Source organism: Schistocerca nitens, chromosome 1, assembly GCF_023898315.1.
Source record: "Schistocerca nitens isolate TAMUIC-IGC-003100 chromosome 1, iqSchNite1.1, whole genome shotgun sequence".
NCBI lineage: Eukaryota > Metazoa > Arthropoda > Insecta > Orthoptera > Acrididae > Schistocerca > Schistocerca nitens.
The window spans coordinates 1,265,714,102-1,265,740,442 of NC_064614.1; positions in this window are offsets into that span (position 1 = coordinate 1,265,714,102).

Below are 26,341 nucleotides of genomic sequence, written 5' to 3' on the forward strand. Positions count from 1 at the left end.
AGGAAATCCTCATAGGACTTTGACGAACCTAGGGGTCAATCATCATGGCTTCCTTACTAATTGTGCGATCAAGGTATATCACCTCTTCTAACATCAAAATACACTACTGGCCATTAAAATTGCTACACCACGAAGATGTCGTCCTACAGACGTGAAATTTAACTGACAGGAAGAAGATGCTGTGATATGCAAACGATTAGCTTTCCAGAGCATTCACACAAGATTGGCGCCGGTGGCGACACCCACAACGTGCTGACATGAGGAAAGTTTCCAACCGATTTCTCATACACGAACAGCAGTTGACCGGCGTTGCCTGTTGATGGCTCAAATGGCTCTGAGCACTATGGAACTTAAGTTCTGAGGTCATCAGTGCCCTACGTACTACTTGAACCTAACTAACTTAAGGACATCACTCACATCCATGCCCGAGGTAGGATTCATACCTGCGACCATAGCGGTCGCGCGGGTCCAGACTGTAGCGCCTAGAACCGCTCGGCCATTCCGGCCGGCGTTGCCTGGTGAAACGTTGTTGTGATGCCTCGTGCAAGGAGGAAAAATGTGTACCATCAAGTTTCCGACTTTGATAAAGGTCTGATTGTAGCTTATCGCAACTGCGGTTTATCGTATCGCGACATTTCTGCTCACGTTGGTCGAGATCCAATGACTGTTAGCAGAATATGGAATCGTTAGGTTCAGGAGGGTAATACGGAACGCCGTGCTGCATCCCAACGGCCTCGTATGACTAGCAGTCGAGATGACAGGCATCCTGTCCGCATGACTGTAACAGACAGGAGCGCCTGCGATGGTGTACTCAACGACGAACCTGGGTGCACGAATGGCAAAACGTCATTTTTTCGGATGAATCCAGGTTCTGTTTACAGCATCATGATGGTAGCATCCGTGTTTGGCGACATCACGGTGAACGCACAATGGAAGCTTGTATTTGTCATCGCCATACTAGCGTATCACTCGGCGGGATGGTGTGGGGTGCCATTGGTTACACGTCTCGGTCACCTCTTGTTCGCATTGACGGCACTTTGAACAGTGGACGTTACATTTCAGATGTGTTACGACCCGTGGCTCTACCCTTCATTCGATCCCTGCGAAACCCTGCGGTTCAGCAGGATACTACACGACCGCGTGTTGCAGGTCCTATATGGGCCGTTCTGGATGCAGAAAATGTTCGACTGCTGCCCTGGCCAGCACATTCTCCACATCTCTCACCAATTGAAAACGTCTGGCCAATGGTGGCCGAGCAACTGGCTCGTCACAATACGCCAGTCACTACTCTTGATGAACTGTGGTATCGTGTTGATACTTCATGGGGAGCTGTACCTATACATGCCATCCAAGCTCTGTTTGACAATGCCCAGGCGTATGAAGGCCGTTATTACGAGCAGAGGTGGTTGTTCTAGGTACTGATTTCTCAAGATCTATGCACCCAAATTGCGTGAAAATGTATTCACATGTCAGTTCTAGTGTAATATGTTCGTTCAATGATTACCCGTTTGTTATCTGCATTTCTTCTTGGTGTAGCAATTAATGGCCAGCAGAGTACATTTCTCTGTACTGAGCTTCTGGTCCGCGCGACCAGTGGCGCTCGTGGAGTGGTGAGGCGAGAGGCGCAGCGGCAGCCGGTGTGGCGCTGGCGGCAGCGAACTGGGGTGGACAGTGGACACGGCTAAGCGCTGAGCGGCGGTCGATGGCACTGAAGCCAGCCGGCATTACACGAGCCTCTTAGTCGCCCCCGCGCCGCACAATGGGCTTAACTGGAGCTCAGCCGCCGGCCGAGGCGTGCGACCGCGTGCCGCCGTGTGTGTCAGGCCAGGCCGCCAGTTACCTAAGCCGCCGCGGAAAACACCCCGCTCCGCTCTGACACCGTTCTCGGATTTGCGTCGCAATTACAGTGCTTTGGTAACGATGGTGCAGCCCTGCAAAATCCTTACGCCGTAATTGCATCTACACCGGCGTCCGAGACTAAAGCAGCAAAAGGACACTTTGCAAGGTTGCCTTTATTTTGTCACAAAAGAGTGTAAACAGGTTGTAAGAGGTCCATGACTAAAGAATTTGTTGCTAGTGCACTGGAGCAGATAAAATTTCGATGGATTGCTCACGCGCTACCTTCGATATGTAAGCTATAAGAGAATCTCAGACCAGAGAGCAGTGTTGTATGCAGTAAGAGCAGTAGGAGTAAGAAGTAGGTAGGAGTCTGGTGTATGGAGTTGGCTGGTCGTGTGGAGCGATGGCGGTGCGTGAGCGTTGTAGTATAAGGTAAAAGCAGCCTCGCGCATATGTACTATTGTAATATCAATTTTCATGTAAATGTTTTTAAAAAATCTCTTAATATTAATCTTTCTTACAAAAATTAACTTTTGACAATCATTCATCTCAATTTAAAGAATTTCCTAATTTCTCCAATACATGGTCATCCTGATTATTGTAAAGAAAAATCACTTGTTTCTTTTTATATATGACAAATCTATCGGCCAGCGTTGCACTGGGCTGTGCCAGAAAAATTTCTTATAGGAGCAGATATATACGCGTTATCCGGCGACCTAATTGAGGTAAGAATTTTCATTTTATTTAGAATGATCTTTCAGGGCCATGACGCAGCATTGCTGACGCCCAACATTTACCAGTTTAGATTTACAGTCAGTTAATTATTGAAAGGTTATATATATATATATATGTCACAATTTTTATTAGGAGGTTTGTCACATTTTTATTATTGGTAGGTTACGCTAAAATGTGAATTATATAATTATATTTTATGTGTTGGGAGGTTACACTAAATCTGAATGTTTTTGTGGGGAGGTTACAAGGTGATAGCAAAAGTAGAAACAATGTAAAGAAAACAGAATGCAAACAGCTGCGACATGCAGAACAGACGATAATGTTGTTCCCCCCTCCCCCCTCCCAGATTAAGAGATATGCATACACATTCTGACAACTGGTTAATGTGCTCACTATGGGGTATGACCAACTCTGGCAGCAGTAGAGGCCTGATAACGCCAGAACATGCTGTGAATAACGTCATCAGTGTCATGTTGAGGCAATAACGCCCATTCTTACTGCAGAGCTTCTCGCAAGTTTTCGAGAATGGTAGGTGGATGCTGAGGTGATGAAACACATCTCCCTAGTGCAAACCAAACATACTCTATGGGCTTCAAATCGGGAGAGCCAGCAGGCCAAGCTAATAGTGCATCTTCTGTTTCCAAGAAAACGTCAGCCACTCGTGCTCTATGACGTCAAGCACTATTGTCGACCAATACGAAATCTGGGAGCACAGCACCTCGAAACAAGCCGCAAATGAGGTCCCCAGACCTCATCATGGTACCTGAGAGCAGTTAAACCTTTCTGTTTACCCATGTAATTTCATTAAGAGGTGTCAGAGCTGTCATCATTACCCCTGGCCACACCATTAGCGATCCTCCTCTCTGTCCACTATGTTCGGGTCTCCAAATCGTGTTCCACATTTCCGTCAGATGCGAATCCGTCGAAAATCACTCTGCGGACCGGTAAATATAACATTGGCCCTGTGTTCGACCGTCCAGGTGGCATGTTGACGACTTCACTGTAGACGTTCCCTCTGTGAAGACCCGTCAGAGCTACACACACAGCAGGTATCTGACAGTAAAGGCCACTCTGACGAAGAATTCCCACACCGTTTGCTTCTATACAACACGTCCAGTGGATGCTACGAGGGTCCTGTACAAGTAGCTACCCAGTACTAAGGCGGTACACCCAAATAACGATCCTCTCTTTCTGATATCGCACTTGATCGGCCTAGCCCTGGTCTCCGCGATACAGTCCCGGTCTCCAAGATCCGTCGCCACAGCCGACAAACAGAACGATTCACGTTAAGCCGCCGGGCCTAATGGATTCGCGACTTTCCTGCTTCCACTCTTCCTACGGCCCTCCACCGCAGACATCTGGTAGTTTTCTCTGTGCCATACTACCGTCTGTTACTGTGTACACTGTGATTGTAGTTGAGGGACTACCCGGGAAATACTGCTCTGCCTGATACATGGCCTGACGTCATCGTTGGCATGGTTTTCCGTTGACCGCAATGCCATCTTCCGTGCCGAACACGATCATACGGACATCTGAAACTTCTTGGCAGATTAAAACAGTGTGCCGGACCGAGACTCGAACTTGCAACCTTTCTCTTTCGCGAGTACTTGCTCAGTTGGTAGAACACTTGCCCGAGAAAGGAAAAGGTCCCGAGTTCGAGTCTCGGTCCGGCACACAGTTTTAATGTGCTAGGAAGTTTCATATCAGCGCTCACTCCACTGCAGAGTGAAAACCTCATTCTGGAAACATCCCCCAGTCTGTGGCTAAGCCATGGCTCCGCAATATCCTTTATTTCAGGAGTGCTAGTTCTGCAAGGTTCGCAGGAGAGCTTCTGTAAAGTTTGGAAGGTAGGAGACGGGGTACTGGCAGAAAAGCTGTGAGGACGGGGCGTGAGTCGTGCTTGGGTAGCTCAATTAGTAGAGCATTTCACTGTGAATGGCAAAGGTCCCGAGTTCGAGTCTCGGTCCGGCACACAGTTTTAATCTGCCAGGATGTTTCATATCAGCGCACACTCCGCTGCAGAGTGAAAATCTCATACGGACATCTGTTGGCAGTTGGTATGACTATATCGTGACTTTGACACAGGAGGGGGAAATAGCGGTTTGTTACTTCAATTTTGGACACGAGTGTAACCTTCCAATTGATTCAACTAAAACACTGGACACTTCGGACTAACACTTGATACAAGGCTAATGCGGAACTCCAACCTATCGACTGTCAAAAAGAAAGCCCACAACACACTAGAAACTACTACCTGGGCAAACACAGGGCCTGAATTTGAGTATCTTACTTGCCTTGCAACATTTCATCCCGATCACTAAGAAACGAATTTAAACATCATGAAATGTAATTGAATTTTAGTTATAAATATTCATTATTCTTGCGTTACTGAATAATCGTTGGGAAAAAATAATTAAAAATAAAATATGTTTTGCGTATCTTCCTCTATTGCCTCCTGCTCTTCGTCTAAGGTTGGGTTCTTTTGATTATGACTGAAACACATTTCTCATCCTTTTTTGTCATTCATTAACACAACACCATCTCTTCGCGACAGAGCCTCTACGTACAAGTAAAACAAATGACAAACGTCTTCAGACGAGTGGCACAGTATCTTTCAGAGAGAAAATTTATCACAGACCCTCTTGGGATCTTCACTGGTCAAAAGCTAATCATAGAGACTCTGAATTTAAGTGCAGTGCCTATGTTTACAATCTTGCCCTTCGTGCGACAGTTTTAACGAAACAGAAACTCTTTAATTACAATTACTTTATAATCAGCTCATTAATTTGGACAAAGGTATGCAATCCACAATGAATTTTCACTGTCCAGCGAAGTGTGCACTGATGCGGAACTCCCTGGCACATTAAAAGTGTGTGTCGCACTGGTACTCGAAGCTGGGACATTTGCCATTTGCGGCAAGTACTTACCAGCTGGGCTGCCCTAGCATGACCAACGATCCATCCTCACAGCTTTAATTCCGCCAGAATCTCGTCTCCTACCCTCCAAAAGTTCACAGATAACCTTTTGCAAAACTTGTGGGACTAACACTCCTGTAAGAGAGAATCCTGCGGAGACATGGCTTAGCAAAGATCACGGGTTCGAGTCCCCACCCGGCACACAGTTTTAATCTGCCACTAATTTTACAAAATGTATTAGGGCTACAAGAAAATAGTACTGATTACTCAAATCTAATATAATTTTATAAAAAAATATTGTAAACAATGAAAGCCTTCATCACCGATGACTTCTGAAACTATATTTTTTTTAAAAATGGGGAAAAGATGTATGCTAAGGCTAATACAAATAACTTCCATCTGTTCAGAAATTTTTTGCAATACATACAGTCTAAGTATCGTCATATTGTCGTATTTCTTTGAATAAAATGTTTTAATAAAACTAACTATACTATTACGATGAGGGGAATGATACTTAAACACTGAATAGTAAAATTTATTGTGAAACGTCTTCAGTAAAATGGTCACAATTTCTGGAACATATTGATCTGACAATACAAAAGGCAGTGCAAGGGAAATATAAAGCGTTATTTGCATTCTTAGTTCTGCCATTTGTTAAATATTTTCTTTATTCTAAAACAGGTGACATCATGATGAATATGTTTTATTATACTTCTAACATACGTGGTGTACTTGCTTGTAGCACAAAGAAATGTTTTCGTTAGTCACACCGGACGAGGTGGCGCACTGGTTAGCACTTTAGACTCGCATGCAGGGGCTGTCTGGCTATCCACATTCACGGTTTCCATGATTTCCCTGAATGCCAGGATGGTTCGTTTCCAAGATCCATAATGACAGGGTGATACAGTATGAGATCCGCCGAAAATAATAATTATATTACACCAACAAAAGGCAATTGCAGTTCAGTTAATATCATGAACCGAAAACTAACGAAACAATCTCTACCAATATGGACGGGCATGAACAAACAAGTTAAAATGAAACGCATTTTGGAGGCGAACGGAGCAGGTGGTTAAATGATATCATAAACTCCTATTTAGGAAGAGAACGGCGAGCTTCAGCGCAGAAGGGATAAGACCAGAACTATACATTATTCTCTTTAACGTAAATAAGGCTGGGACCGAGGGTAAGTGGCTGCACGTCACTAACGGGGCGAGGCTGCGACCGAGCAAGAAACATAAAAATGTATTCACCTCTAGTGAGACGATGATTGGCTGAAGCCATACTTGGCGACGTAGAAACGACACAGTGGGGAGACCCCCATCATATAAAACCATTTTCAAACCTAAAATTTCTCTCTCTCTCTCTCTCTCTCTCGTCGTCTCACGGCGGACCTCACAAGTGTGTGGAAATAAGCGTGGGCATAAAGAGCAAAGTGAGGATGATACGATTTACGTATCATGGCGACAGGTAGCAAAGCGGTTGTTAATTATTGCTGCAGGCAAAGAAATTGTGCACGTCGCTCCAACCCATAGCGATTGTGCTATAGCCATTATTTCGACTAGGGAAGAAAGATTACCATTCTACGGAAGGCAGGAAAGTGGCGACTGAGTAAATTCAGTCAAGGCCAGAGTAGGGAATTGGCGTTTCAGATCCAGCACGGAGACAACGCTGTCGCAGATGCTGCTTGATAAATTACCCTCACGCATTACGCCACAGTAAATGTTGAGTCTAGATTTTGCTCACTCCAACTTGCATACGCTTTAAGCATTGAATATCAAAAGCTAGTACACTAACCTACCATAACGTTACGTACATGAGGTTTTTTTTCATTGGTTCAAAAAGTATATTTGTTCTCCACCAACTGAGTGCATTGAACAGCTACGACATCGTAGATTTAAATGAGCTGATGAGGATTTTTAATAATCATTCTTTCCAGCGATAAAAAATTTTCATGTGTAGAGATAACGATTTTAATAATCGTCATTTCAATAAGAATTAAATACTTTGTTATTGAGTGTAAAAAGTAATTGAACATGATTATTGTTTATCACTTGACGCCTGAAAGCAACAGTTCGTAAATTATATGTAGAATAAAAAAGATAATAGCTGTGTTGTCTTTCTTGAATAGACCCCAACCTTCACTTTTATTAATTCATGGATTCTAGGTGTGTGATAGCATCATTTGTAATGATTTTTGTTACGATCTGCGCCTGACATTAGCTGCCTTACAGGGCCACGGTCATATTTATTTAGAATGTCTGTCTGACACCCTGGGCTTGAGAAGACAGCTCAGATGTTTTGTCCATTTGCTTGCTAAGTGGTAAGCTAAGTTGACACACATTAGTACACTCGCTGTGCAGATACAAAGGTCGGACATATGACAACTGGTATCGACTACTGTAGTAATGGAAATTTACGTACAACCCAGATAAATTTCAACTTAAGAATGCATCCATCACACCCTCATCTACTGAAATGTTGCATGCATCTCCAGCCTTTCATATTGTACGAACCCATCTAGCACGTCATGCACTCCACATCATTTTGTAAATGAAATTAACCTCAGCCATCTGAAACCTATACCAGTTCCCGCATCTTCTCAGACACTTCGAGCACCTTCGCCACTCCTGTAAGTTCCAACGGTCGATGGTGTTCACCATCTTGGAGAACTTTGGCCTGGTGTCCCAACATTATTATCCTCCACAAACGCCGTAGCCGCTCTCAGGGAAATACACCCAGCGTGTCAGCCGCAACGCTCTCTATTTCTTCCACTTCCGTGCTGCAAGCGACTTTTCCTCTGCATAACTCCGATTATATGGGGTCCCCACCATCTGCATCCCGTCTCCCAGCAATTCTCAATACTTGTCCCACATGTTCTTTCATAGTGCTTCGTTTCCAAATCCATCTGCCACCAATTTAGTTACACTTCACCATCCTCGCTGGATCTCGTACAGCACCCATATTTGCTCAAGCACCTCGAATAACTCAACCAGTTCCATGCCCCCGCCCCCCCCCCCCCCCCAAAAATTTAATCTGACTATCTCACTGCATATCCCGTCTTTCCGATTACAGGTGTCACGCCACACCTGTATCACCACAATCCTCCCTTCTTTCATCTTCTTTCCCATAGCAATATCAACGCTCTCCCCCTCACAGACCTTGATATCATTCCTGAAATCCGTCTGCTCTATCGCTTTACCACTTCCTCTCCAATCTCATTGCATCGAAACTACAGGGTGGGGAAATAAAAGTGTCCCAGATGAGCTAAGACGATTTGTGGCACAATAGGAGGGAAAACCTGCAGTTACTTCCAACAGGATGGAGCAACTGTCCATACAGCCGACTGAACCTTGGAGTATATTTACAGAATCTTCACACCTGACGGGTTGTTAGTAGAGGTCAGTCTGGTCGTGGCTCTAGCTGGCCATCTGTGTCACCTGACCTGTCAATGTGTGATTACTTTGTGTAGTCAACCCTAAAGTCTAAGGCGTATCACAACAACCCTCATAGTCTTAAAGATCTGCAGCAGAATATTTCGGATAGATTGCAGCAATTCCAGAATTCCAGCAGTAGATCTTCGATCCGCCTTAAACAACTTGCTGACAAGAGCCCAAAAATGTCAAGAGATTACTAGTGGTCACTTTCAACATCTACTATAGACAGGTTAGAGCACTTGCCCGAGAAAATCAAAGGTCCCGAGTTCGAGTCTCGGTCGGGCACACAGTTTTAATCTGCGAGGAAGTTTCATGTTAGTACTGTATTTCCTTTCTTCTGTTATATTTCTTTGTCCCCTGGAACTGTCTCTGGGCCACTTTCATTTGCCCCTACATCCAATACCATTCCATCTCTTCACCCCGAAAGAATCTATATCCTGTGCTAAGACAGTTTTAAGAAACTCACTAATCGTTTCACAGAAATCCTCACACGAAACTATCCAACCTGCCAAACAATCTCTTTTTTTTTTTCCCCTCCATCTTTGATGAATCCAGGTTGCCTCAGCTACTCTGCCAGTAGTGTAGTTGCTAACTCTTTGGCCCAATTTGACCTTTGGCTTTCACGGTGGCTACATTCCAGAGGCAAAAGCATGATATCACTAGCCACGTCGTCCGTTATGTATCAAGAGTCAAGCCTCGCCTCTATTTATGAAATGAAAAATCAAGATGGCAGTAAGACAAGCCCCTTTCCTCCAGTCAGAGTGCAATATTTTACCACGTAACAGCCAATTACAGCGTAGTAATTTACCGCCATTAAAATGAAACAGGTCAAGCAGCACATAGACACCATGTACAGAAGTATCTAAACGACCTTAATTATGTGTCAAACATACGAAATAATATATTTATGGCAAATATTGTATCCGTTAATTCACATGAACACTCACAGCATACAAATACTGTAAGGTTGTAACTTGCAATATTTCAACATCTAAAATACATCAATGGAAAAAAATACTTCCTAAGCAGCTGGCTGACATGCCAATTTTAGCCCTAAATGAGGCGATATACCAACCGAACCTGATGAAGCCTGTAATTGCACAAAACACATGTCCATTAGAATGCTACGACATGCAGGGAAGGACACAAACTGATAGGCATCCTGAATTACTGTCAGGTCCTAGACGAATGCGATTAATGTTATCTTTTCAACTAAAACAAACTTAAATAAGATAGAATTTTCATTCATGTTCGTAGATCGAAAATGATTCTTTCACAGTATAAGAAATCGGTTCCTGTTTTTTTTTTTTTAAGCCTACTCCAAATATATACTTATTTTACCTACGTGTTTATTTTGGTATCAGTAATGAATTTTGAGAGACTGCAGGGCACTCTCACTTCTGATTCAGTGCCATGCCACTTCATAGGGAATATGATCTTTATTATGATCCAACTTCATACATCATGACGAAAAGGTAGGCAATAGTTAACGCTCTTTCTTGGTGCTAGTGAAGGAATAGCGGTAAGCTTTACCTGTGTTCAAAGGAATATGGTGCCAATTTAAACAACTACAGTAAAAACGCGCGGCGACTGTGGACAGGGTGAAGTGCGTTTTTTCTGCGGAAACTGGGTGGAAACATTTCCAGACGACCGAGTTCCGCGGTCTCATTGTGCAGACACTTTGGTTGGCCCCGGTCGGTCGGCATCCGCGACCACGTAGCCTGACTGGCGCTGACAAGTCGCCGCTGCAATGGCCAGTGCGTTGTAGACCGGCAATAAAGCAGAGGATGGGCCCTTGTTAGGCAGGAGGCCGATGAGACAACTGTGAGCGTTCTGCGAATGTCTGTGGGACAGGTCACTGTCGCCCAGACGGCCAGACTCTGTTACAAAAAATATTCGTGAAAGCTCGAGGCTTTTAGCGAGTTTATGGCCTTTATTTGGAATCTTTGCAATGGACGAAACAGGGGAGATAACAAGCTTTTTATGGAAGGGTGTGGTTCAATCCTGCTCATGTTGTTAGCAAGAGACATCTCATAAGCACATGGGAAAGAGGCTGCGAAGATGAATCATTTTTCCTTTTCTCCCATTTAAAGTCTCTGATTGGTCAATCGGTGTATGCAGAGCAAGGGGCGCTCTCTGAGCTTCGAATGCCGCGCTCCAGCTGGTGATTTTGTGCTAAAGTGGGTGAAGTCCAAGATATAAACGGGCTTTTGCTACTGAGCCGAGGAGGAAAGCAGACGGAAAGAGAAAATCACTTTTGTACTGGCGCTTTGCTAGTAAAGAACTGTAGGGCTCTACCTAACCGGTGAGACTGTGTCCTTTGCTAGTGTGCCACTTAGAGCCTGTGCCAGTCGCCCTCTGAACCGTCAGAGGTACTGCTTCTAGCATCACACACACACAACGAGTGATGTGTGCGTGTACTTATTTGTCTTGAGTCGGTCGTCTAAACATTTGACATACTCTGTCACGCATAGTCGTGGCACGAAGTCGAATTGGCTTAGCAGACCAGCAAACAGGTCCACCTGCACACTGGAGAGAGAGAGAGAGGGAGAGAGACAGAGAGAGAGAGAGAGAGAGAGAGAGAGAGAGTCTGTGTCTGTAAATAAGACTGTTAACCTGACACATACCTTTCACTTTTTCGTTGCTGATGTATTTTTGCAGAGGTTTTGGACAGTGTGGGTAAAATATACTCGAATTTCAAGCCACGTCAATTAGAACTAAACTCTCCAGCTTTCACTGGTCATTTCCGCTATCGTCGTCAGGAATAATACCGCTGCCGGCAGGGGCGGCCGAGCGGTTCTAGGCGCTGCAGTCTGGAACCGCGCGACCTCTACGGTCGCAGGTTCGAATCCTGCCGCGGGCATGGATGTGTGTGATATCCTTTGGTTAGTTAGGTTTAAGTAGTTCTAAGTTCTAGGGGACTGATGACCTCAGAAGTTAAGTCCCATAGTGCTCAGAGCTATTTGAAGCATTAAATTTAACATCGAGATGAAGAATTGGAAGCTACCGTTCTTGGATTTTTTTTAGTTGAGCGGAAGGCAGGAGGTTGGCTTGCTCATTTAGTGCACAGGAAACCAAGGCACACCGATCGTTACTTGAACGCGGATAGTTTCCACCACTCGGTACACAGGGAAGTGGTTCTCAACACGTTAATACTCACGACGACTACCTATGATATGTATTCAGAGAGAACGGCTATAGCAAGAGAGACATCACAGACGCTTCCAGGTTCAAATGGTTCAAATGGCTCTGAGCACTATGCGACTTAACTTCTGAGGTCATCAGCGCCTAGAACTTAGAACTAATTAAACCTAACTAACCTAAGGACATCACACATATCCATGCCCGAGGCAGGATTCGAACCTGCGACCGGAGCGGTCGCTCGGCTCCAGACTGTAGCGCCTAGAACAGCTCGGCCACTCCTACCGGCAAAAAAAGCTTCCAGGTGCCACCGACGGAGGACGCCTTGTGAAGCGGCAGAAGAGGCCAAGCGGGCTGTTTTCCTGCCATACTGCGGGGCAAAGAGCGCAAGTTAGGACGTGCGCTGCAGGGACGTGGACTAAACCAGTGTTCCGGCGCGCCCCCGTGATAAGAGATATGCTGCACCCTGTTGAAGACGATATAGCTCCTCCTGTGCCTGGTGTGTATGGCGTCCCTTGAGAATGCGGCAGCACCTATGTAGGTGAGACGATTTGCGCAGTTGCAGATCATTGTACCGACCACAAGCGACATATTAAACTGAACTGGACATGTCGGCCATATTTAAGCGCTGCTTGGAAAACGGACACAAAATACTGTTTGAAAAGAGGAGAGTCTTGGCGTATGAGTCAACATACTGAGATTCCGTTACAAAAGAGGCGGCTGGGATCAGAGGGAACAGCGACAATTTTAACAGAGATCAGGGATACACATTCAGCAGGGCGCGGGGAGGAGGGGGAAGGGAGGGTGGGCAAGGGAGAGGGGGCAGGCTTTAGATGTCGAAAGGAAGGAATGACGAATGCTTGACACTTTTCATGGCGGCGGGAGCGGCAGTTTCAAACGTGGCGCCGGTCGCTCGCACCGAATGGCGTCACTCCGTCCCGCGGCGACCCGGAGCGGCTATGAGCTGCCCAACTCGCCTTCCGAGCACGCGTCGTTTCCGCCCCCCTCTGGCTGGTGCCAGCGGCTCTAATGGTTGGTACATAGTGCGAAATACTGCCAGCGCCGGCAGTCAGTACTTTCACTTCTGACGACGATGGAGGAACTAGCCACCGAAAGCTCGAAAATTTCATTCGAATAGAAGCGGCTTGAAAACCGAGAAGATTTTAGTCATACAGTAATGGAAATAAGAATTCATACATTAGAGCGTGGAAAAGTAAACTGCTTTTATTGACAATACGAAACAAAAAACACTAATTGCATATGCAGTAGATACGCATTGGCCAGTCGCCAATGCAGCTATGCTGGTATATAGAACAAGAATGAACAAGCCTTTACAAAACAAAATACAAAAACGTCTGCCAAGTTCTATACTGCGCTGGGAATTAAGTATTCATACACCAACAGAAAATGACACCTCTAACAAATCCAGAACATGTTTAATGCTTCGTATGCATACCCTTCCGATGTATTACGTCTCGCAACCTCCGTGGCATGGAATGGACCAATTTTCTTGTAGTTTCCGACGAGATACCTTCGCATTCTCGAAGGAGAGCCTCTTTCAAAGAGGCCTTACTACGGATGTGTTTTCTCACTCGTGTTTCCAGCTCACTCCACAAGTGTTCGATGGGATTCAGGTCGGACTCTGAGCTGATGTTTTAAGAGTGTGTGGAGTATTGTAGAGAAACCACAGCCGGACAATTTGCGCCGTATGTTTGGGATCATTGTCTTGTTGGAAGTAATAATTTCTTGGAAGACCCAAGGCATCAACACTCTGTTGTAAGTTCTGTTTGAGAATGTTCTTATACACAAATCTGTACATGGTACCTTCCACAAATACTAATTTCCCGACACCGGAGGCTGATATACAGCCCCATAGCATCACTCCACCACCTCCGTGCTTCACCGTGGGTTGAATGTTGTTTCGGTCGAGGTCTGTATTGGGTCTTCTCTAGACCAAGATCCTACCATTATTGTGCACGATATTAAATTTACTTTCATCACTAAACAATACAGTATCCCAGAAGTCTACTGTCTTGAATACATGCTGTTTTGCGAATTCCATCCGCCACTTCCTATTCCTTTTGCTGATGTAAGGCTTTCGTCTCGGGACCCTGGCTCTGTAGCCCGAACGATTGAGAATGCTACGAACTGACCTTGGAGTGATGTCCTTTCGGAAGTGGTCATGTACATATGCGGATAGTGCCAATGCTGTCGTTTTCGGGTTTTTATTGATGATTCTCAGTAGCATTCTGGCCTCTCTTGTTGTAAGCTTCTGTGGACGACCGTGTGGTTCACTGTTTATTACTACATGTCTGTCCTTATATCGCTTAATGATAGATTGCACAGTCGCTCGGCTCCGTCCTATGATGATCTCAATTTCGGCATACGACTTGTGTTGAAGATATTGGGCGACAACGATGTTTCGTTCCTCAATGGCCGTTCCTTCCCCTTGCGGCCCATTCTGTTGTTCCACGGTACCCACGTCCGACGTGCTGTTGCTTCGCGGCTGCAACACGACTACACAAGGGTGGCATGCACGCCGGGGCTGCGTCAGCCGTTTGTTTGGTTGAAAGTAGTCCGCTGTATGAACACATTTTGCCCTGCCGTAGACCGTGCGGAGTGTAACATATTTTATTTTCCCAGAATAGATTCATGGCACACGGGAAGCTTCATTACCAAGAACATGATTATCTGACGCTACATCATCGTACTTATTCGTGTCGGCGCTGTGGGTGATTTACTATCCCAACAAACCATCTTAGTTTGTCATCGCCTACTGTATGAATACTTATTTCCATGACTGTACATGCCGCCGCAAAAGACCCAGAGGACAAAATGAAAGAACGTTACTACACTTGACAAGCATCGTAGAATTATTTCGATGTGGTCATTCACAACTGCTGGTTAACATATGAGATCATATCATAAACTCTGTGTGTGTGTGTGTGTGTGTGTGTGTGTGTGTGTGTGTGTGTGTTGCTGACGTATTTTAGACGCATAAATAACGAAAATTACACAGTATGCTGTGCGTTCTCATGTGAGTTGATCAGTACAGTTTCGACGTAAACATTATCTTTGTATTTTTTATACATAGTAAAGGTAGTTAGTGCACTTTTTAACGTGGTGATTGTATGATACTTGATCTGTTTCATTTTAATGACGTTGGATTACTGCACTTCCATTGGTGGTTTCGTGGTAAAATATTGCAGTGTGGTCGGAGGAGACACGAGTGGCTTTCTGACATTCTGGTTTGTGACGCCATAAACGAGGGAGCATGGGTGACACACGATAGATAACGAGTTACGTCTTGTGACATCGTGCGATTCTCTTTGGAATATGGGGAATGTGACGGCCGTTTTGCATTTCTCATTCTACTAGTAACACGCCCGAACGACATGGTTCACAACATTCCCCTAAACCACCAACCAAATTCCTGTAACCTATATTACTTCGTGACTCACGATGTGCAGTTACTACAGGTTACACATTCTGCTTCAGTACACAGCCATTAGTCGCGCGTAATAACCGATTATTGACTGTGACTATAGGTGTGTAGTTGGCTCTTCGCAACTGCAGCATGGGGGTTCTCAACGGCCCGTAACTGTTGCCGCTATCGACCATTTCATTTAACCTACACTCCTGGAAATTGAAATAAGAACACCGTGAATTCATTGTCCCAGGAAGGGGAAACTTTATTGACACATTCCTGGGGTCAGATACATCACATGATCACACTGACAGAACCACAGGCACATAGACACAGGCAACAGAGCATGCACAATGTCGGCACTAGTACAGTGTATATCCACCTTTCGCAGCAATGCAGGCTGCTATTCTCCCATGGAGACGATCGTAGAGATGCTGGATGTACTCCTGTGGAACGGCTTGCCGTGCCATTTCCACCTGGCGCCTCAGTTGGACCAGTGTTCGTGCCGGACGTGCAGACCGCGTGAGACGACGCTTCATCCAGTCCCACACATGCTCAATGGGGGACAGATCCGGAGATCTTGCTGGCCAGGGTAGTTGACGTACACCTTCTAGAGCACGTTGGGTGGCACGGGATACATGCGGACGTGCATTGTCCTGTTGGAACAGCAAGTTCCCTTGCCGGTCTAGGAATGGTAGAACGATGGGTTCGATGACGGTTTGGATGTACCGTGCACTATTCAGTGTCCCCTCGACGATCACCAGTGGTGTACGGCCAGTGTAGGAGATCGCTCCCCACACCATGATGCCGGGTGTTGGCCCTGTGTGCCTCGGTCGTATGCAGTCCTGATTGTGGCGCTCACCTGCACGGCGCCAAACACGCATACGACCATCATTGGCACCAAGGCAGAAGCGACTCTCATCGCTGAAGACGACACGTCTCCATTCGTCCCTCCATTCACGCCTGTCGCGACACCACTGGAGGCGGGCTGCACGATGTTGGGGCGTGAGCGGAAGACGGCCTAACGGTGTGCGGGACCGTAGCCCAGCTTCATGGAGACGGTTGCGAATGGTCCTCGCCGATACCCCAGGAGCAACAGTGTCCCTAATTTGCTGGGAAGTGGCGGTGCGGTCCCCTACGGCACTGCGTAGGATCCTACGGTCTTGGCGTGCATCCGTGCGTCGCTGCGGTCCGGTCCCAGGTGGACGGGCACGTGCACCTTCCGCCGACCACTGGCGACGACATCGATGTACTGTGGAGACCTCACGCCCCACGTGCTGAGCAATTCGGCGGTACGTCCACCCGGCCTCCCGCATGCCCACTATACGCCCTCGCTCAAAGTCCGTCAACTGCACATACGGTTCACGTCCACGCTGTCGCGGCATGCTACCAGTGTTAAAGACTGCGATGGAGCTCCATATGCCACGGCAAACTGGCTGACACTGACGGCGGCGGTGCACAAATGCTGCGCAGCTAGCGCCATTCGACGGCCAACACCGCGGTTCCTGGTGTGTCCGCTGTGCCGTGCGTGTGATCATTGCTTGTACAGCCCTCTCGCAGTGTCCGGAGCAAGTATGGTGGGTCTGACACACCGGTGTCAATGTGTTCTTTTTTCCATTTCCAGGAGTGTATTCCCGACGTACTGTCGGTTGGCAAACTGCACCGTTAGCTGAGCTCATCGAAACACATCATCATTAAAAAAATAGTGATCGAGACAGTGTTCCTAAATACATTCACACACTCAGAAAAAGAGTCTGCTGTAGTCTGCAGTAGCAAATTGTACCTACTGGCTACTGGTTTCGGTATCAAGTACCATCGTAACGCCATCTTATAATCTAAAAATCACATTACATTCTTAAAATAATTCTTTAAGAAACATAAGTATTTTTTCTCTGTGATAGCAAATGCATGATGTAGACAGCAATCTTAAAACACACGCAGCCCATTAACCGTGAAGTGCAGTTGTAAGGCTGGTTTTCTATGTAGCTGTGTCATAATTAAAAGTGAAGGTCAATGGTATAGTTTAAACAGATGCAAATTGCAGTCAGAAGTAATAAGTCTGCTCCCTTCCATTTTCTTTACAAAAATGTAGTCACAACGTAAAAGGTGTCTAAAATATAAAAATTGTGTAAAATATGAAATGTAAGAAAATAAATAATAAAGCAAACAGTGAAACATTCTACACCATTATAAAACATTGAAAGGGAAATGACCGAAATAGGTTGCCGTTTTCACTCACGGTTTTTATTCGGCGTTTACTGTTAAAAAACATCGGTCTGACCATGAATCTTTTCATCAAGGATCTGTTGTTCATAACAATATTAAAAACAATAGCGCCAAAAACGAAAATTAATAATAATCCAGAAGGAACTGTGTTGCTGTGTGGCTATGTATTACTCTGCAGCTGTCAGCTGAAGATCTTTGGCTGCATTTGTAATATTAGTCCTTCTATGTAACGTATTGTAGTGACGGGCTTTCGTATTAGAGGAAGACCGTAAAGGAGCACAACACTGATCCATACAACCTTGTTATGTTTAGAATTTTATCCTTTTGTCTTCTTTAATTTAAATGCACTCAAAGGCGAAAAGTCGGAGAATAGCTTTATTCGGCGACTATGGCCTCACAGCACAGAAGTTGTAATTGAAGTAAACACTGGCCGTGAAAGCCCACTCATTCTTCCCTTGCACAACTTACCAATTGAATAAAAAGGGGGGCAAGTGTGGGGTGGGGGGCGAGTGAGAGTTGCACACAAAGTAGCCGTCCCGCTGGAAGTTTCCTTTGAAATACAGGGCGTTTCAAAAGGACTTTACATCTTTGGAAATGCCCCCAGGAGGTCCACAACTCTTTTGTGGATACGTGCATGGCGAGTGTGGGACCCCGAGCTAGTGCGGCTCTTTCCTTTTTGGGCTGCATACCTTCCTTTTCCACATCCTTCCCCATCCCCCATCCTCCACCCACCCCCTCCCTCACCTCCGCCTCTTCCCTTCCCTTTCTCCCCCTATGGGAGTATGTGAGTATGTTTCGTGCCTATGTCCGGAGACAGACGCTTGTAATTGTAAGACAGTCTCTCTTCTTTGCTTTCTATGCTAGAAAGTCTCTGTCCTCCCTTTGTTCTTCTCTTTTCCTTGCCTCTTCTCTTTACCCTCTTCTCTGTTGCTGCGTTTGAGACCTCTCTGTTCCTCCCTCTTTCTCTCCTCCCTCCCTCTTTCTTTCCTCCCCCCTCCCTCCCCCTTTCTCTCCCTCCCTCCCTCCCTCCCTCCCTCCCCCTTTCTCTCCCCATCCCACCCTCTTTCTCTCCTCCCTCCCACCCTCTTTCTCTCCTCCCTCCCTCCCTCCCTCCCTCCTCCCTCCCTCCTTCTCTCCTCCCTCCCTCCCTCTTTCTTTCCTCCCACCCTGTTTCTCTCCTCTCCCACCCTCTTTCTCTCCTCCCTCCCACCCTCTTTCTCTCCTCCCTCCCACCCTCTTTCTCTCCTCCCTCCCACCCTCTTTCTCTCCTCCCTCCCTCCCTCTTTCTCTCCTCCCTCCCTCCCTCTTTCTCTCCTCCCTCCCTCTTTCTCTCCTCCCTCCCTCTTTCTCTCCTCCCTCCCTCTTTCTCTCCTCCCTCCCTCCCTCCCTCCTTCCTTCTTTCTCTCCTCCCTCCCTCCTTCTTTCTCTCCTCCCTCCCTCTTTCTTCCCTCCCTGTGGGTGTCTCAAGGCCGACCCACACGTTCCCATGCGTTGCCAGTGACGGGGTAACGCGTAATTCCCCGATCCGAGTAGACAGGTTAGGACACTTACGTATCCCCTGGTAACGGCCAGGCCCAGGGAGGGGTGATTACCCGAGCTAATACCTTCCGAAAGTGCCGATTGGTCCCTCCGTCCGTTTGTCGGGAGGTGTGACCTGAGGTGTGAACAATCACCTAAGGTGTGAGTGCACTCAGAGAGGGCCCCCACGAGGAAGGAGCGCGCCATTGGACCCACTGGTAATCATGGGGGTTTCCTCTATGTCTACAATTTATGCTCACAAGCGAAAGATAAAAGAGTCTCAGCCACAGACAATGAGTGCCACAGTTCCTTGTTTCTCGGTCGGACGAAGGTCAAGACTTCTCCATAGTCAATCCTTCCGTTATTCATAACGGTATCGACGCAATTGCAGGTCCTGTAAAGTCTTATTCCCGATTACGAAATGGCACCTTGTTGTTAGAAACAGTCAGTGCCCTCCAGGCACAATTGCTGCGAACTTCACCGCTACACGCCTTCCCTGTCCGGATGGAAGCGCACCACACTTTAAACTCATCACTCGGGGTGGTTTATAGACGCTCACTCGAAGGGTTGTCCAACGAGGAAATTCAAAGCTACCTGACTGACCAGGGCTTACGGCTGTACATAGTCATGAAAAGGGTTGACAAGGACTTGGTACCAACCCGCACTATCTTCTTGACATCTGACAGAGTTAAACTTCCATAGAGCATTAAAGCGGGCAAACCCAACGAATGGCGTCATTATGGGTCGCTGCGAAAGTCAAAATTGCGTCAGAGCGCCAGTATGGTGAAAGTTACGGTGATTCTCGAGTAAGAGTGTGATGGTGTTATCATAATGTATTACGTTCCTGCACGACAGACAGTGCACAGTGATACTGTTCGATTTTGGAGCATCACCTGCGACCAGCATTGCGAAAGAAGCTTCGACACTTTCTGCGCAACCCACCCATCATTTTGCACGACAATGCGCGGGCGGATACGGAGCAAGCTGTAGCTGCTCTGTCCGGTCGATGTGAGTGGGAAGTACTGTGTCATCCACCATACTCCCCGGACTTATGTCCTCGTGACTCTGATTTGATTCCGAAGATGTAGGAACCACTTCGGGGCATTCGGTTCAGAAGTGTTCCAGAGATCCGACAGGCAGTAGACCGCTCCATTCGCCCCATCAATAGAACAGGCTCTGCTAACGGTATACTAATCCTTCCACATAGCTGGCAACGGGTTCTAAACAACGCTGGAGACTACTCTGAAGGACAGTAACAGGTGCAAACATGTAACTCTTTTGTATCGGTTGTGAATAAATAGTTGCTACTATTTAAGTTCCAACCCTCGTATTTGTTGTAGGTACGTTACAACAGAGATATAGTTGACTTTACGTCCAAGTTGCCTCGAGCACTCCGCTCGGAGTGTGCCTCACTACTTCTCCAACGACAGAACAAGAACACCATCCAGAGAGACAGATACTCTGGCCTAGACTGCGCGCGAATAATCAGGGATACAGAATTGTCGCTTAGCGTCTGACACATCCGTAGTACGTACTAATTCCAGAAGTGCAAGTAACAAACTCCCAATAGACAAGTCTCACCTCATATGTCATAAGGTGATTTGCGGAGTATCGATCCACATGTAGATATGGAGATAACTACCTACTAACTACAGGCCTATTCTCTGACATCGATCTGTTGTAGAATTTTAGAACATGTTTTTTGCTCGCGTATCATGTTATTTCTGGAAACCCAGAATCTGCTCTGTAGGAATCAACATGGATTCCGGAAAGAGCGATCGTGTGAGACCCAACTCGCTTTATTTGTTCATGAGACCCAGAAAATATTAGATACAGGCTCCCAGGTAGATGGCATTTTCCTTGACTTCCGGAAGGCGTCCGATACAGTTCCGCACTGTCACCAGATAAACAAAGGAAGAGCCTACGCAATATCAGACCAGGTATGTGACTGGACTGAAGAGTTTTTAGCAAACAGAACACAGCATGTTGTTCTCAATGGCGTGCCACATGGGAGTGTTATGGGACCATTGCTTTTCACAATATAATGGGTGATCAAAAAGTCAATATAAATTGGAAAACTGAATAAATCACGGAATAATGTAGATAGAGAGGTACAAACTGATACACATGCTTGCAATGACATGGGGTTTTATTAGAACCAAAAAAATACAAACGTTCAAAAAATGTCCGACAGATGGCACTTCATTTGATCAGAATAGCAATAATTAGCATAACATAGTAAGACAAAACGAAGATGATGTTCTTTACAGGAAATGCTCAGTATGTCCACCACCATTCCTCAACAATAGCTGTAGTCGAGGAATAACTTTGTGAACAGCACTGTAATGCATGTCCAGAGTTATGGTCAGGCAGTGGCGTCGGATGTTGTCTTTCAGCATCCCTAGAGATGTCGGTCGATCATGATACACTTGCGACTTCGGGTAATGCCAAAGCCAATAATCGCACGGACTGAGGTCTGGGGACCTGGGAGGCCAAGCATGACGAAAGTGGCGGCTGAGCAAACGATCATCACCAAACGACGCACGCAAGAGATCTTTCACGCGTCTAGCAATATGGGGTGGAGCGCCATCCTGCATAAACATCGTACATTCCGCCAGGTGTTTATCAACCAGGCTGGGGATGATGCGATTCTGTTACATATCGGCGTACCTCTCACCCGTCACGGTAGCAATCACAAAACCAGAATCACGCATTTCCTCGAAGAAAAAAAGCCCGATAACGGTAGATGTGGTAAATCCAACCCATACCGTGACTTTCTCGTCGTGCAATGGAGTTTCCACGACAGTTCTAGAATTTTCGATAGCCCAAATTCTGCAGTTGTGGGCGCTGACAGACCCTCGGAGCGTGAAATGAGCTTCGGCGGTCCTCAACACGTTACTCAACCAATCGTCATCTTCCGCCATCTTTTGAAACGCCCACACCGCAAATGCCCTCCGCTTCACTAAATCGCCAGGTAACAGTTCATGATGCTGATGGATTTTGTACAGATAGCATCGGAGTGTACGCCTAAGTGCCAACCAAACAGTAGTGTATGGAATGCCGGTGCGACGTGTGACCGCACGAGCGCTGACTCCCCCGTGCATAGACGAACCCGCTACAGTCTCCATTTCTTCCTGAACTGTCTGAGCAGCGTTACGCCTTGTGCTCGGTCTGCCACTACGGGGTCTATCGTCTAAACAACCCATGGGTTCGAACTTCGAAATCATTCTCGCCACAGCTGCATTTGTCAACGGTCCTTTACCCATTCGAATCCCCTTCCTATGGCGATAGGATCTTAACGCTGAACTAGCACATTCCCCATTCTGATAATACAGCTTCACTAAAGGCGCTTTTTCGGGTAACTTCAACGTGCTGCGACTGCTGGCGCATCTGATTCTCTCTCTCATTACAGCTCCTTTTATACACGATTGTCATGTGCAGCACTGACGTTTTCCTATCCAGTGCCATCTGTCGGACATTTTGTGAACTTTTTTGTTCTAGTAAAACCCCATGTCATTCCAAGAATGTCTGTCAGTTTGTACCTCTCTATGTACATTATTCCGTGGTTTGCATTCAAATTTATACTGACTTTTTGATCACCCGGTATATAAATGACCAAGTAGATAGTGTTCGAAGTACGATGCAGCTTTTCGCGGATGATGCTGTAGTATACAGAGAAGTTGCAGCATTAGAAAATTGCAGCGAAATGCAAGAAGATCTGCAGCGGATAGGCACTTGGTGCAGGGAGTGGCAACAGGCCCTTAACATAGACAAATGTAATGTATTGCGAATACATAGAAAGAAGGATCCTTTATTGTGTTATTATATGATAGCGGAACAAACACCGGTAGCAGTTACTTCTGTAAAATATCTGGGAGTATGCGTACGGAACGATATGAAGTGGAATGATCATATAAAATTAATTGTTGGTTAAGCGGGTGCCAGGTTGAGATTCATTGGGAGAGTCTTCAGAAAATGTAGTCCATCAACAAAAGGGATGGCCTACAAAACACTCTTTCGGCCTGTACTTGAGTATTGCTCATCAGTGTGGGATCCGTACCAGATCGTGTTGAGGGAGGAGATAGAGAAGATCCAAAGAAAAGCGGCGCGTTTCGTCACAGGGTTATTTGGTAAGCGTGATAGCGTTGCGCAGATGTTTAGCAAACTCAAGTGGCAGACTCTGCAAGAGAGGCGCTCTGCATTGATGTGTAGCTTGCTGTCCAGGTTTCGAGAGGGTGCGTTTCTGGATGAGGTATCGAATATATTGCTTCCCCCTACTTATACCTCCCGAGGAGGTCACGAATGTAAAATCAGAGAGATCGAGCGCGCACGGAGGCTTTAGGGCAGTCGTTCTTCCCGCGAACCATACGCGACTGGAACAGGGAAGGGAGGTAAAGACAGTGGCCCGTGAAGTGCCCTCCGCCACACACCGTAGGGTGGCTTGCGGAGTATGGATGTAGATGTAGACGTAGACGTAGGCATCAGTCTAATTTCTTTCGTGTGTGTGTGTGTGTGTGTGTGTGTGTGTGTCAGTCATTCCTCGTGTACCATTACGATATCTTGTCGGCCGGTAAACGAAGGCAAAGGAAATTCAGTTACAGATGGTGGGGGTTCGGATGTCTGGCTCCACGCGAGCTGCTCGCAGGCATGCCTGCGGTTAAGCATCGGGCGACAAGTCGGCATGCCGGGTACGGCGAGCACTTGGGCCGAGCTGTGTGAATGTTTGATGGCCGCCTCAAAGAGCCGTCGGCGGCGGCGGGGCGGCAAGTGGGCCCCCTCCACGTCACCTGCGGCCTGCATCAATATTCATCGCACACTTCAGTCGGCGTCACAAGTTTCGCGTTTCCAGGATAGGCCACTCCGAGATGCCTCCTCGGGAGGAATTTCTCGTTGCACCACTTCCCTTTCGGTTTCTCTAGCAAAGTGGTCGCCAGTCCCTTACGTTCTGCCTTAGTTACAAGCGAAATGTCACTGAACATGAGTTTCCAGCTTTCACTACGACCTTCCGCTTATTGATCCCCACCTAATATCTTATATGTCTTACCCTTTCTCTTACTAATCACCTTCTCAAGAATAAAATGTATTTCGGACTTTCACTGTTAGCCCGGTACCGCCTGATCAACATTAATACCGGTCATTTTTTATTATGTTTGCCTGTTACCTCACCCCAATACAAAAGAAACGGTTACTTACGGAATAGACAGGGTATTTCCCCAAGAGCGTGCAAAAAATGCGACAGGATATACAGACATTAAATACCACTGCACGCTGGGAAACACCGGAAGGCACTGTGCAAATGGTGGACAAATTTAAAAATCTGGGAGAATTTATAACAGGAAGGAACAGGAGCAAGGAGGAATAACAGAGAGGATAAAGAAGATGTCAGCCTTCTGCATGACGAGAGACATATACAATGAAAAGAATATATCCACAGAGGCAAAGATAAGCCACTACAAGGCAACGGTGAGGAATGCAGTACTGTGTGCTACTGAGACGATGAGACTAGGAAGAAATGGGGAAGAAAAACTATAGAAAGAAGAGAGAAAAATACTCAGAAAAATACTAGGCCGATGCGAAGACCTAGGGAAGAATTGTCCGGAACATGAGAACAATATCTGGGGAAATCAGACTCAAAAGCGCAAGGTTTGCTGGACATGTAGTTAGGATGAGTATGGACAGAATGACGAAGAGAGTGTGGGAAGCAGGGAGGATAAGGGGAAAGACAGGAACCAAGTGCGTTGTTGAACTTCGGAAGAACTGGTTGGAATTGGGGATCAAGGTCGAAGGAAAGGAAAATTGGAGGAACAAATATACACCGACCAATATGCCAGAGATCAATGACAGAGAACAATACAGGAAAAGATTAGAGTGTCACCAGTGGAGCCGACAGGAGAAACAGAAACTGAAGATCTCGGACGAAGAGCGGGAGAGAAGAAGAGAAAGAATGAAGAAGTTCTGGGAGAAGAAGAGGAAAATGCAGTCCACGAAGCGGCTACCCGTGGTCCTACAGAGGCCGTAACGTAAGAAGAAGAAAAAGAAGAAGAAGAATGCTCCCCTGAACAATTCGACGTAAGTAACCCGGTGTCGGAGAAGCCAGCTTAAGGAGATACGGAAGGAAACTTGTGTACCGCTTTGTCCAGCATCACTGTTCTCCAGTTTATTTACAACTGACATGCGTACAAGTCTACACGTACTGGACGACGAGCGTGATTACTGGGAAGTCATGACACAGGTTTTGTTTACCTCCTTCGTCCGTAAGATGGCTCCGTTGTATCGTATTTTGACACCTTGGCTTTTCGTGAGAGAATGTGGATACAACATGATGGTACACCGTCTCAAGTCAGTGTGGATGTCCACAGCCATTTCCTGGTCGCTGGATTGGAAGGGGGGGGGGGGGTTATTCCATGGCCTGCGAGGTCGGCTGGTCTCAATCCCATTGATTATTTCCCATGAGCATGTCTAATTTGTGTAGGAGATGGAATTCAATTGTCAGCATTTTAGCTGCATGTAATGTGATTCTAAAAACACAAAGCATGCTTATCAGAGTGCGTCAAAACCTCGTTCACCGATGCCATGCTTGCATTGAAGTTGATTCGTCAGTTTCAGCACATTCTCTAAGGTACAATCCAAATGGTACTTTCATTGTGTCAATGATGGTATTTGCAGATAACTGTAACTAATGTAGATAAAGAAGTTTCGTATTATCTACCTAGGTTGGTTTATCCGACCCCAGGTTCCCTACCTCAAATTATCAGTGCAGAATTCTCTATGTCCTGTTACATTTTTGCACGCCGTTACGGAAACACCCTGTATGTAACCGAATTTTCAGTTCCAAATATTCTTCACTAACCATGGTATACCTACAGTCCACCTGAAAAAAAAAATCGGTAAATTGATAAATTAGCTAGAGAAATGCACCGAAACAGGGTTATTAGGAGCCTTTGACACTATTTGGGTTTAAAAATAAAAGGTGTATGCAGATCAGTGACACATTGTGACGTTTTTGACTTCATAATGAACACTTGAAGAAAATAACTGGTACACTCCAAATATGCCGTCGTCAAAGGATTGATTGTGTGCCATATAAACATGCAAAACAATTT